The sequence below is a fragment of the Podarcis muralis genome, chromosome 8, assembly GCF_964188315.1.
Source record: "Podarcis muralis chromosome 8, rPodMur119.hap1.1, whole genome shotgun sequence".
Taxonomy (NCBI): Eukaryota; Metazoa; Chordata; class Lepidosauria; order Squamata; family Lacertidae; genus Podarcis; species Podarcis muralis.
The window spans coordinates 8,534,103-8,545,664 of record NC_135662.1 but is presented as its reverse complement, the minus strand read 5'-3'; the positions used below and the strand labels follow the sequence as shown (position 1 = coordinate 8,545,664).

The 11,562-nt window shown below is 46.6% G+C and overlaps 1 long non-coding RNA gene across 1 annotated transcript; it reads left to right on the top strand.

Annotated features, from left to right (window-relative positions):
• Positions 1–3,979: 3,979 nt before the first annotated feature.
• LOC144328659 (uncharacterized) lies at positions 3,980–10,804 on the top strand. Its single transcript, XR_013393846.1, has 2 exons — positions 3,980–4,936; positions 8,844–10,804. It is a non-coding gene; the product is annotated as an uncharacterized LOC144328659 (long non-coding RNA).
• The last annotated feature ends 758 nt before the right edge of the window (positions 10,805–11,562 follow it).

The following is an 11,562-nucleotide window of genomic DNA, read 5'->3' as shown; positions in this document are numbered from 1 at the left end:
CAAGAGCCAGAGTACCTTGAAATTGTCAATAATAATAATAATAATAATAATAATAATAATAATAATAATAATAATAAAGTGGTACCTCGGGTTAAGAACTTAATTCGTTCTGGAGGTCTGTTCTTAACCTGAAACTGTTCTTAACCAGAAGCACCACTTTAGCTAATGGGGCCTCCCACTGCTTCCATGCCACTGGCACACGATTTCTGTACTCATCCTGAAGCAAAGTTCTTAAGCCAAGGTACTATTTCTGGGTTAGCGGAGTCTGTAACCTGAAGCATCTGTAACCTAAAACATCTGTAACCTGCGGTACCACTGTAGTAGTAGTAGTAGTAGTAGTAGTAGTAGTAGTAATATGCCCAGTTGTCTCATGTTGCAGTGATGGGCTAAAACTGTGCTCACACATCTCTTCCCAATTACTCTGCATGAATTTATACAGTGGTACCTCAGGTTACCCCCTTCATGGATCACTGCCTTGCCGTGGCGAAGGGGCTTGAAGAACTCAGAGAAGCTATGAACTATGCCGAGCAGGGCACACAAGATGAACAGGTCATAGTGGAGAGTTTTGACCAAACGTGATCCACCTGGAGGAGGAACCGGCAAGCCACTCCAGTATCCTTGCCAAGAAAACTCCATGGACAAAGACAACAGGCATATAAAAGTTATGACGCTGGAAGATGAGCCCCTCAGGTTGGAAGGCGTCCAACATGCTACTGGGGAAGAGCGGAGGGCAAGTACAAGTAGATCCAGAGCTGATGAAGCGGCTGGGCCAAAGCCGAAAGGACACTCAGTTGCGGATATGCCTGGAAGCGAAAGGAAAGTCCAATGCTGTAAAGAAAAATATTGCATAGGAACCTGGAATGTAAGAACCATGAACCTGGGTAAGTTGGAGGTGGTCAAAAATGAGATGGCAAGAATAAATATTGACATCCTGGGCATCAGTGAACTAAAATGGATGGGAATGGGCGAATTCAGTTCGGATGACCATCACATCTACTACTGTGGGCAAGAAACCCGTAAAAGAAATGGAGTGGCCCTCATAGTCAACAAAAGAGTGGCGAAAGCTGTACTGGGATGCAATCTCAAAAATGATAGAATGATCTCGATATGAATCCAAGGCAGACCTTTTAACATCACAGTAATCCAAGTTTATGCACCAACTACTGGTGCTGAAGAAACTGAAATTGACCAATTCTATGAAGACTTACAACACCTTATAGAAGTGACACCAAAGAAGGATGTTCTTCTCATTATAGGGGATTGGAATGCTAAAGTAGGGAGGCAAGAGATAAAAGGAACAACTGGCAAGTTTGGCCTTGGAGATCAAAACGAAGCAGGGCAAAGGCTAATAGAGTTCTGTCAAGAGAACAAGCTGGTCATCACAAACACGCTTTTCCAACAACACAAGAGACAACTCTACACATGGACATCACCAGATGGGCAGCATCGAAATCAGATTGATTATATTCTCTGCAGCCAAAGATGGAGAAGCTCTATACAGTCAGCAAAAACAAGACCTGGAGCTGACTGTGGCTCAGATCATCAGCTTCTTATAGCAAAATTCAAGCTTAAACTGAAGAAAGTAGGAAAAACCACTGGGCCGGTAAGATACAATCTAAGTCAAATCCCTTATGAATACACAGTGGAAGTGACGAACAGGTTTAAGGATTTAGATTTGGTGGACAGAGTGCCTGAAGAACTATGGATGGAGGCTCATAACATTGTACAGGAGGCAGCAACAAAAACCATCCCAATGAAAAGGAAATGCAAGAAAGCAAAGTGGCTGTCCAACGAGGCCTTACAAATAGCGGAGGAGAGAAGGCAAGCAAAATGCGAGGGAGATAGTGAAAGATACAGGAAATTGAATGCAGATTTCCAAAGAATAGCAAGGAGAGACAAGAAGGCCTTCTTAAACGAGCAATGCAAACAAATAGAGGAAAACAACAGAATGGGAAGAACCAGAGATCTGTTCAAGAAAATTGGAGATATGAAAGGAACATTTCGTACAAAGATTACCATAATAAAGGACAAAAGTGGTAAGGACCTAACAGAAGCAGAAGACATCAAGAAGAGGTGGCAAGAATACACAGAGGAATTATACCAGAAAGATATGGATGTCTCGTACACCCCAGGTAGTGTGGTTGCTGACCTTGAGCCAGACATCCTGGAGAGTGAAGTCAAATGGGCCTTAGAAAGCACTGCAAATAACAAGGCCAGTGGAAGTGATGGTATTCCAGCTGAACTATTTAAAATTTTAAAAGATGATGCTGTTAAGGTGCTACACTCAATATGCCAGCAAATTTGGAAAACTCAGCAGTGGCCAGAAGATTGGAGAAGATCAGTCTACATCCCAATCCCAAAGAAGGGCAGTGCCAAAGAATGCTCCAACTACCGCACAATTGCACTCATTTCACACGCTAGCAAGGTTATGCTTAAAATTCTACAAGGAAGGCTCAAGCAGTATGTGGATCGAGAACTCCCAGAAGTGCAAGCTGGATTTAGAAAAGGCAGAGGAACCAGAGACCAAATTGCAAACATGCGCTGGATTATGGAGAAAGCTAGAGAGTTCCAGAAAGACATCTACTTCTGCTTCATTGACTATGCAAAAGCCTTTGACTGTGTCGACCACAGCAAACTATGGCAAGTTCTTAAAGAAATGGGAGTGCCTGATCACCTCATCTGTCTCCTGAGAAATCTCTATGTGGGACAAGAAGCTACAGTTAGAACTGGATATGGAACAACTGATTGGTTCAAAATTGGGAAAGGAGTACGACAAGGCTGCATTTTGTCTCCCTGCTTATTTAATTTATATGCAGAATTCATCATGCGAAAGGCTGGGCTGGATGAATCCCAAGCTGGAATTAAGATTGCCGGAAGAAATATCAACAACCTCAGATATGCAGATGACACAACTTTGATGGCAGAAAGTGAGGAGGAATTAAAGAACCTTTTAATGAGGGTGAAAGAGGAGAGCGCAAAATATGGTCTGAAGCTCAACATCAAAAAAATGAAGATCATGGCCACTGGTCCCATCACCTCCTGGCAAATAGAAGGGGAAGAAATGGAGGCAGTGAGAGATTTTACTTTCTTGGGCTCCATGATCACTGCAGATGGTGACAGCAGCCACGAAATTAAAAGACGCCTGCTTCTTGGGAGAAGGGCAATGACAGGCCTAGACAGCATCTTGAGAAGTAGAGACGTCACCTTGCCAACAAAGGTCCGTATAGTTAAAGCCATGGTTTTCCCAGTAGTGATGTATGGAAGTGAGAGCTGGACCATAAAGAAGGCTGATCGCCGAAGAATTGATGCTTTTGAATTATGGTGCTGGAGGAGACTCTTGAGAGTCCCATGGACTGCAAGAAGATCAAACGCATCCATTCTTAAGGAAATCAGCCCTGAGTGCTCACTGGAAGGACAGATCGTGAAGCTGAGGCTCCAGTACTTTGGCCACCTCATGAGAAGAGAAGACTCCCTGGAGAAGACACTGATGCTGGGAAAGATGGAGGGCACAAGGAGAAGGGGGCGACAGAGGACGAGATGGTTGGATAGTGTTTTCGAGGTTACCAGCATGAGTTTGACCAAACTGCGGGAGGTAGTGGAGGACAGAGGTGCCTGGCGTGCTCTGGTCCATGGGGTCACGAAGAGTCGGACACGACTAAACGACTAAACAACAACAACAACACCTCAGGTTACAGACACTTCAGGTTACATACGCTTCAGGTTACAGACTCTGCTAACCCAGTAATAATACCTTTGGTTAAGAACTTTGCTTCAGGATGAGAACAGAAATCGTGCTCCGGCAGCGCAGTGGCAGCAGGAGGCCCCATTAGCTAAAGTGGTGCTTTAGGTTAAGAACAGTTTCCGGTTAAGAACAGACCTCCGGAACGAATTAAGTACATAACCAGAGGTACCATTGTATATGGCATGGGTGGGAATCCTCAGGCTGGGGTGGGGGACACAAATGTAGTCCTCCAGTAAAGGGAGATGGGAAAGGTTTCTCTCAATATTTTCTAAGCTCTGTACTTTGTGAATACTATCTGCAGTAAATTCCTAAGTAAATCTCTGAGCTAATCTTACTTCTGCAAATTTCGGCCAGACAGTTAGCAAAGACAGCAGTTGCTTGCTATTTCTAATCAGACAGGTCAGGAGGTCGTTTCCTGCCTAGTCAGCTAGCAAGAAACCGCTGCTGTTAGCAGTAACTAACCAGACCTACTAAATTTGGCTGGCAGGTCAAAAGTTCATTTCCTACCCTGTTAGCTTGCAAGGACATTATAGCTGTTGTCTGCAGATTTAAACCAGGCCTGTTAAAGAGGCCCCCCTTTTCCTGCCTTATGCTTACTAATGCAAAGATGAAGACACGTGTACGAAGGAGAGAGGAGAGATTGCTTAGCTAGCATAAAGACAGGAATGTTTAGCAAGCAATAAAATGTGTTTAGCAAGCAATATAGATGTGCTATGTAAGGGAATAATTTGAGAAGGTATGGGAGGGGGGAGAGTGTTCAGAAGAGTATAAGAAGTCTGTAGATGCGTATTTCTTTACAGCCAGTGTATTTTCAGGAGCTATCCAACTGGTTGTCTCTGTGTACAGAATGTTTCTGTGGACAGATTTCAATAAACTCTTTTTCTCCAAAGAAGATTTTGCTTTCCTGGTACTTTTGTTCCCTCCAAGGTCCGGGGATGGCGTGGCTGATGGATCCCTAGGTAAATAAGGCTTCATTTCTTTGGGGGCTCGTGCCGGGATAAGCCCTCTCCCCAATACGGACCAGAGGGCCAGGCTCAACCAAGGTGAACAGCTCAGCAGCTTTTGCAGGCTTCAGCGCGCACCCCACCTGTTTCGTGGGGGAAGCCGGCCACACTGTCCTGCAGTGGAGACATCTTGTTGAGGGAGAAAAACAAAGAGGACGGCGCCAAGGGGACAGGTCCGCAGCGGAAAACGGTAAGCCCAAGGGAAAGGGCGTGGGCCCCCAAGGAAAAGGGGGGCGAGGTCTGATCAAGCCTCACCTGGTTGTGCAGAGGGCCACCAGGAAGGGAACTGGCCGATTGCAGTTGTGCCGCCAGTAAGGTTGGGTAAAAGGGAAACAGGAAGGGAACTGGCCGATTGCAGTAGTATGCCGCCAGTAAGGTTGGGTAAAAGGGGAACAGAGGGGAAAATTATTTTGGTGTGTTTTGTGTATTGCATGCTGAAGTTATTTTGGTGTGTTTAGTGTGTTACATGTTGAAATTATATTGGTGTGTTTTGTATGTTGTATGTTGCATGTCAAGATACTCTAGTGACTGAATTGTCAAGTGTGGGCCAGGGCTTAGTGTCCCCTTGGCCGAGCAATTGTAGGTCTGTTGTGTGTGAAGTGTGAGAGAATTTTTACTGTGAATAGTAGCGAAGGATCTGGAAGAAATGGGTTCTGGCCAAAGTAAAAGTACCCCTTTGAAATGCTTTTGGGGATTCAAGCTGATGAGAGGGGAAGATGAGGACATTGTGAATTAGATTGGCCCACCCAAAAGAACAAATTGGCCATCCATTAGGACCCTTGATTTGCAACTCATTAATCCATTATATCAGAACATTTTGAATGTCCGTTCTGATTAAATCCCCTACATTTCCACATGGAAGACCAATGTGGAAAAGAACCCCCCTCCTGGCTGAAGTCATGCTGCCAAAAAGTCTCAGGCAGCCGTATTTGCTCAGTCAGGAAGACAGGAGGACAACCCCCCCCAGTCCTCCAGGATTCAGAGATGGAAGAAGATAAAGTTTTGATGCCCCACCGCCTTATGCCCCGGCAACAGCCCTGGCACCACCCCCGCCACAGGGAACAGATGGCCCAGCCCCCAATCCCGTGGACAATGCATTGTTAAGACCTGGGCAAAGATGGAGAAAGGGAGGAACGAGAAGAGGATGATGAGGATGAGGCATTTGTAGGAAGATTGACAAGTGATGGAAAGATATGAACAGAAGAACAGGCAGAACGTTTGAAAAAGTATGTGGAACCTTATGAGAAGTGGACGTCAGTCCCCACATGTTAAAAACAGCGGGATGTATAGGGGAACAGAGAAGAAAGTGGCAGAAAAAGTGGGGAAAGGCAGTGAAAAGAGTGACCCTCCATAGGGCACATAAAGCACAGGAGAAGGGCGCGGCCAGAGTGATGCCTCTCCATAGAGTGTATGACCCTCCGACCCCCGCGGGACCTAATGGGGTGGTGCCCAATAGAACTCATACAGTTCAACATGTCCCCTTCTTTAGTGCAGATGTTTGTAATTGGAAGAACCAAAACCCTTCATTTGAAGAAAACCCTGCCAAAATAATTAAGCTGTTTGAGGGAATTTTTAAAACATACAACCCCACTTTTTATGATGTGTAATATTTGATGGATGCCCTGCTAGCTACAGAGGAGGATAGGCAATTTCATGCTGAAGCCCGAGCACACATGAGAGCGCAGGGGGCAGGAGATCAAGCTGTTGCAACAGGATATCCTGAAACTACACCGAATTGGGATTATCAGATCATTGAAGGGCAAAATACCCTCACCACTTATCGCCAGAATGTCTTAAATGGCATGAGGAGGGCAGCCAGAAAACTCACCAACTTCGTGGAGGCCAGAGAAATAGTACAAGGGACAGAGGAGGCCCCTGGAGCCTACTTAAAGAGGCTGAAGGAAGCCTACCGCCAGTATATCCCTGTGGACCCAGATGAGGCTGCCAATGCCCCTATCATAAAAACTGCCTTTGTAGCCCAAGCGGCGCCCGATATCCACCAAGAAAAATGAAGGTTTTTATGGGCCACACCCTTGAATGGATGTTGGAATTAGCCCAGACCATTTATAATCAGAGGGAAAAAGAGACCCAGAAGAAAAAAAGGAGAAGTACCAGGCAGAGAAGTTGATGGCCCTGAAGACGGGAAGTCCACCGTTAGGAGAAGAAGAGGAGGGCGAGGCCGCTTAGGAAAGAGCAACAGCATGCCTTCAAGGATTTGAAAAAGGCATTGCAGCAAGCACCAGCGCTGGGCATCCCAAATCCTGAGAAGCCTTTCTCCCTGTTTGTGGATGAAGACCAGGGAACAGCAAAGGGAGTGCTATGCCAAAATTGGGAAGCTGGCAGCAGCCCGTGGCATACCTATCTGAGCACCTGACGCCTACAGAACAAGGTTTACCGCCATGCATGAGAGCAGTTGTGGCAGTAGCTACCCTGCTGAACAAAGCAGACAAATTTACCTTTGGCCAAGACACTGTTTGTGTGACCCCGCATGCAGTCCCAGCTCTGCTTGACATGAAGGGTACCTATTTCCTCTCCCAAGCAACGATGAGAAAGTGCCAGATGCTATTGTTGCACCCGCGTTTGAAGTTCCAGGTTACCACAGCCCTCAACCCAGCTGCCCTATTACCGGTAGGAGTAGGTGAGGAGCCCACGCATGACTGCATTGAAGTAATGGATGAGGTGTACTCTAGCAGACCTGACCTTAAAGATGAAGCAGACCCCTAGTGGCCATCATGGTTTATGGATGGAAGCAGCTTCATTGAGGTTGGACACCGGAAAGCAGGCTATGCAGTGGTAGCCCTGGAAGACCAGGTGGTCGAAGCAAAGTCACTCCCGCCTGGAACATCGGCCCAGCTGGCAGAGCTAACTGCGCTTACCAGAGCCCTGAGCCTGGCAAAGGGACAGAAGATAAACATTTATACAGATTCTAAGTATGCATTCCTGACTTTACATGCCCATGGAGCCTTATGGAAAGAAAGAGGTTTGCTTACCTCCAGAGGAAGCCAGGTGGCCCACCCACAAGCCTTGTTGAACCTTCTGGATGCTGTATGGGAACCCGAGGCAGTGGCAGTTATCCATTGTTATGGACACAAGACTGGACCAGGAGAAGTGGCCAGAGGAAACCGATTGGCAGACAGAGTGGCCAAAGAAGCAGCCCAAGAACTGGCCCCCGCCTTGGTTATTGGAGCACTGGTCCCAGAAGAGATTTTAAGCACCGCTGACAAGCCAGCCTACACGAAGCAAGAAAGGGACACTGCAGATGCTCAGGAGCTGACATTGTCCAAAGAAGGATGGTACCTTACCCCTGATGACAGGATATGGATTCCAGAGTCCCTTTCTCGGCAGGTTACTCAGAGATACCATGATTCAACCCACATAGGACCAGATGCTACAACCAAGCAGCTGGAGAAATGCTTCTATATAGCCCACCTCTACCAACTGGCAGCCCAGATTTCCAGGAAATGCCTGCTGTGTCAAAAGAATAATCCCAGAGCCAGACCACTGGCTCCCCCAGGGATTCAGCATAGTGGAACTGCACCTATGGAAGATCTTGTCGTGGACTTTACTGAATTACCCCGTTGTGGACTACACCGCTACCTGCTGGTGGCAGTGTGCACCTACACCGGATGGGCCAAAGCATGGCCAACAAAGACTGAAAAGGCATTTGAAGTAACCAGGTGCCTGCTTAGGGAAATCATCCCTCGCTATGGATTGCCAAGGTCCATAGGATCTGACAATGGACCAGCATTTGTTCATGCAGTCCTACAGGGACTGGCAAAAGCGCTCCAGCTCAACTGGAAGCTGCATACTGCTTATAGACCCCAGAGTTCTGGAAAAGTAGAGAGAATGAACAGGACTCTAAAGAATCAGTGATCCAAGCTAACATAGGAAACCGGGTCTAATTGGGTGACCATGTTGCCCTTGGCATTACTCAGGGTCCGCAGTCTCCCGTCAAAGCGAACCCACCTGTCACCTTTTGAAATTCTGTTTGGAAGACCAGTTCCATATGTTAGAATGTTAACTCCATATGCTAGCCAAGATGTGCAATTGAATAACTATGTACAGTCACTCTCCCAAGTTTTCTTTTGTCTCGACAGGTGGACCCAGGCTCGCAACCCCTGTGTGTTGGCTGCATCAGTTTGAGCCAGGTGATGAAGTGTGGGTAAACGATTGGGCACGGACGCAGCTACAACCGTGCTGGAACCTTATATCGTCCTGCTCTCCACACTCACCGCCGTGAAATTCGCCGGCATCACCCCTTGGGTCCACCACACCAGAGTGACCACTACAGATTGGACTGTGCAGTTAAATCCTGATTAACCCCTTCGGCTGACCATCTCCAGACCCTCCGCTGACGACCGCTCTGCTGATATCACACCGGAAGCTGATATCTCTACGCACAGCTGGAGAATTGGATGGGAGGGGCGCCCGCGGGCAGCGCTCCCAACGTACCTGTTCTACGAACTCACCCACCTGAGAATATCCTACCACAATATAGGGACAGAGCGAGACTTACAATAATTTGGGAAGGGGACCACCCCATTGGGCATTTGACTCCTCACCAGGCTAGAGTTTTAGCAGCAGTCTATTCTTGTGGGTGTGTTGCTTTTTATTTCTCACCAAACCCCCCTCCAGGAGGTGCTTCTCTTTCTCCCACTCATCGAAGTACCATACACCCAGTGGGCCTTAGAGGTAGTTACACACATACCCTTGAGTAACTGACACGATACCCACCATGACTGAATATTGGTGGGAGGAACCATGGAGATATTGGGGATGGTGGGTAGGAGTGATATGTACCGGCCTGCTTGTTTGGATGCTCCTGTATTTTTGTTGGCATGAACGGTATCATATTTGTGGGAAGAAACGTAATCCATCTATACCTTTGATGATTCTCCTTTTCTTTTTAGTTGGAGAACCCACATGCGTATTGGCACAGCCAAGGAAAAGTCTCCCGACTTCCCTTGCCGACATTTCCCGTTTGATGACTGAGTGGGGTGCCCATAACCCCTAAAAAAGGTGGTTACAAATGGCTGAAATGGAGCATGTTGCTTCAACATTTCAGACCATGGCGAGGCTATCCGTGATCTGGCGGCTAGCATTGAAAAGGTGGCACATGTCCCTGTACAAACTTGGGAGGGCTGGGATATGTCTTGGTTGGACGGCATCTTCCCAGGTGGATGGATGGGGAGGATATTTACTATGGTGATAGGCCCAATAATGCTTCTATTGCTTTTCTGCTTTTGTATTCCCTGCTTGATGCAATGCTTGCAGAATATGATGGGAAAGATGATGTCTCGCATGATGGGACCTCACGTGACTGCTGTAATGAGAAACTATAAACCCCTACCCCAGAACGAATCTAAGTAATAGATTGTTCAAAAGAAGAGGAGGGAGTAAAGGGAGATGGGAAAGGTTTCTCTCAATATTTTCTAAGCTCTGTACTTTGTGAATACTATCTGCAGTAAATTCCTAAGTAAATCTCTGAGCTAATCTTACTTCTGCAAATTTCGGCCAGACAGTTAGCAAAGACAGCAGTTGCTTGCTATTTCTAATCAGACAGGTCAGGAGGTCGTTTCCTGCCTAGTCAGCTAGCAAGAAACCGCTGCTGTTAGCAGTAACTAACCAGACCTACTAAATTTGGCTGGCAGGTCAAAAGTTCATTTCCTACCCTGTTAGCTTGCAAGGACATTATAGCTGTTGTCTGCAGATTTAAACCAGGCCTGTTAAAGAGGCCCCCCTTTTCCTGCCTTATGCTTACTAATGCAAAGATGAAGACACGTGTACGAAGGAGAGAGGAGAGATTGCTTAGCTAGCATAAAGACAGGAATGTTTAGCAAGCAATAAAATGTGTTTAGCAAGCAATATAGATGTGCTATGTAAGGGAATAATTTGAGAAGGTATGGGAGGGGGGAGAGTGTTCAGAAGAGTATAAGAAGTCTGTAGATGCGTATTTCTTTACAGCCAGTGTATTTTCAGGAGCTATCCAACTGGTTGTCTCTGTGTACAGAATGTTTCTGTGGACAGATTTCAATAAACTCTTTTTCTCCAAAGAAGATTTTGCTTTCCTGGTACTTTTGTTCCCTCCAAGGTCCGGGGATGGCGTGGCTGATGGATCCCTAGGTAAATAAGGCTTCACCAGGACTTCCTATCCAGCCCTTGGGATTGTCCTGGCTTCACATTTTCCTCAAGCAGAGGTTGGAATGGCCACTCATCATGGACACTTTACTCAAATTCATGTATTCCAGGGGGTTGGACTGGATTAACTTTGGGGTCCATTGCAACACTACAATTCTCTGATTCTATAAGTGTTTTTGCCTGGCTGGAATATTTCCTTGAACTCTGACAATTACAGTGGTGCCCCGCAAGACGAATGCCTCGCAAGACAAAAAACTCGCTAGACGAAAGGGTTTTCCATTTTTTGAGTCGTTCCGCAAGACGAATTTCCCTATGGGCTTGCTTCGCAAGACGAAACATCTTGCGAGTTTGTTTCCTTTTTCTTAAAGCCGCTAAGCCGTTAATAGCCGCTAAGCCGCTAATAGCCGTGCTTCGCAAGACGAAAAAACTGCAAGACGAACAGACTCGTGGAACGGATTAATTTCGTCTTGCGAGGCACCACTGTATTCTTTCTTGCCTGGATGGGAGTTAGGAAGTTGTGTGTAAATAAACACTAGCAGGGCTTTCTTTCAGCTGGAACTTGCCAGAACTCAATTCCGGCTCCTCTCAGGTGGGCGCCATTGCCATTCTAAGAGAACAAGGGGTGAGTTCTGGCACCCATTTCTCTAGAAAAATAGGCGGGGTCAAGTTATATGCCCA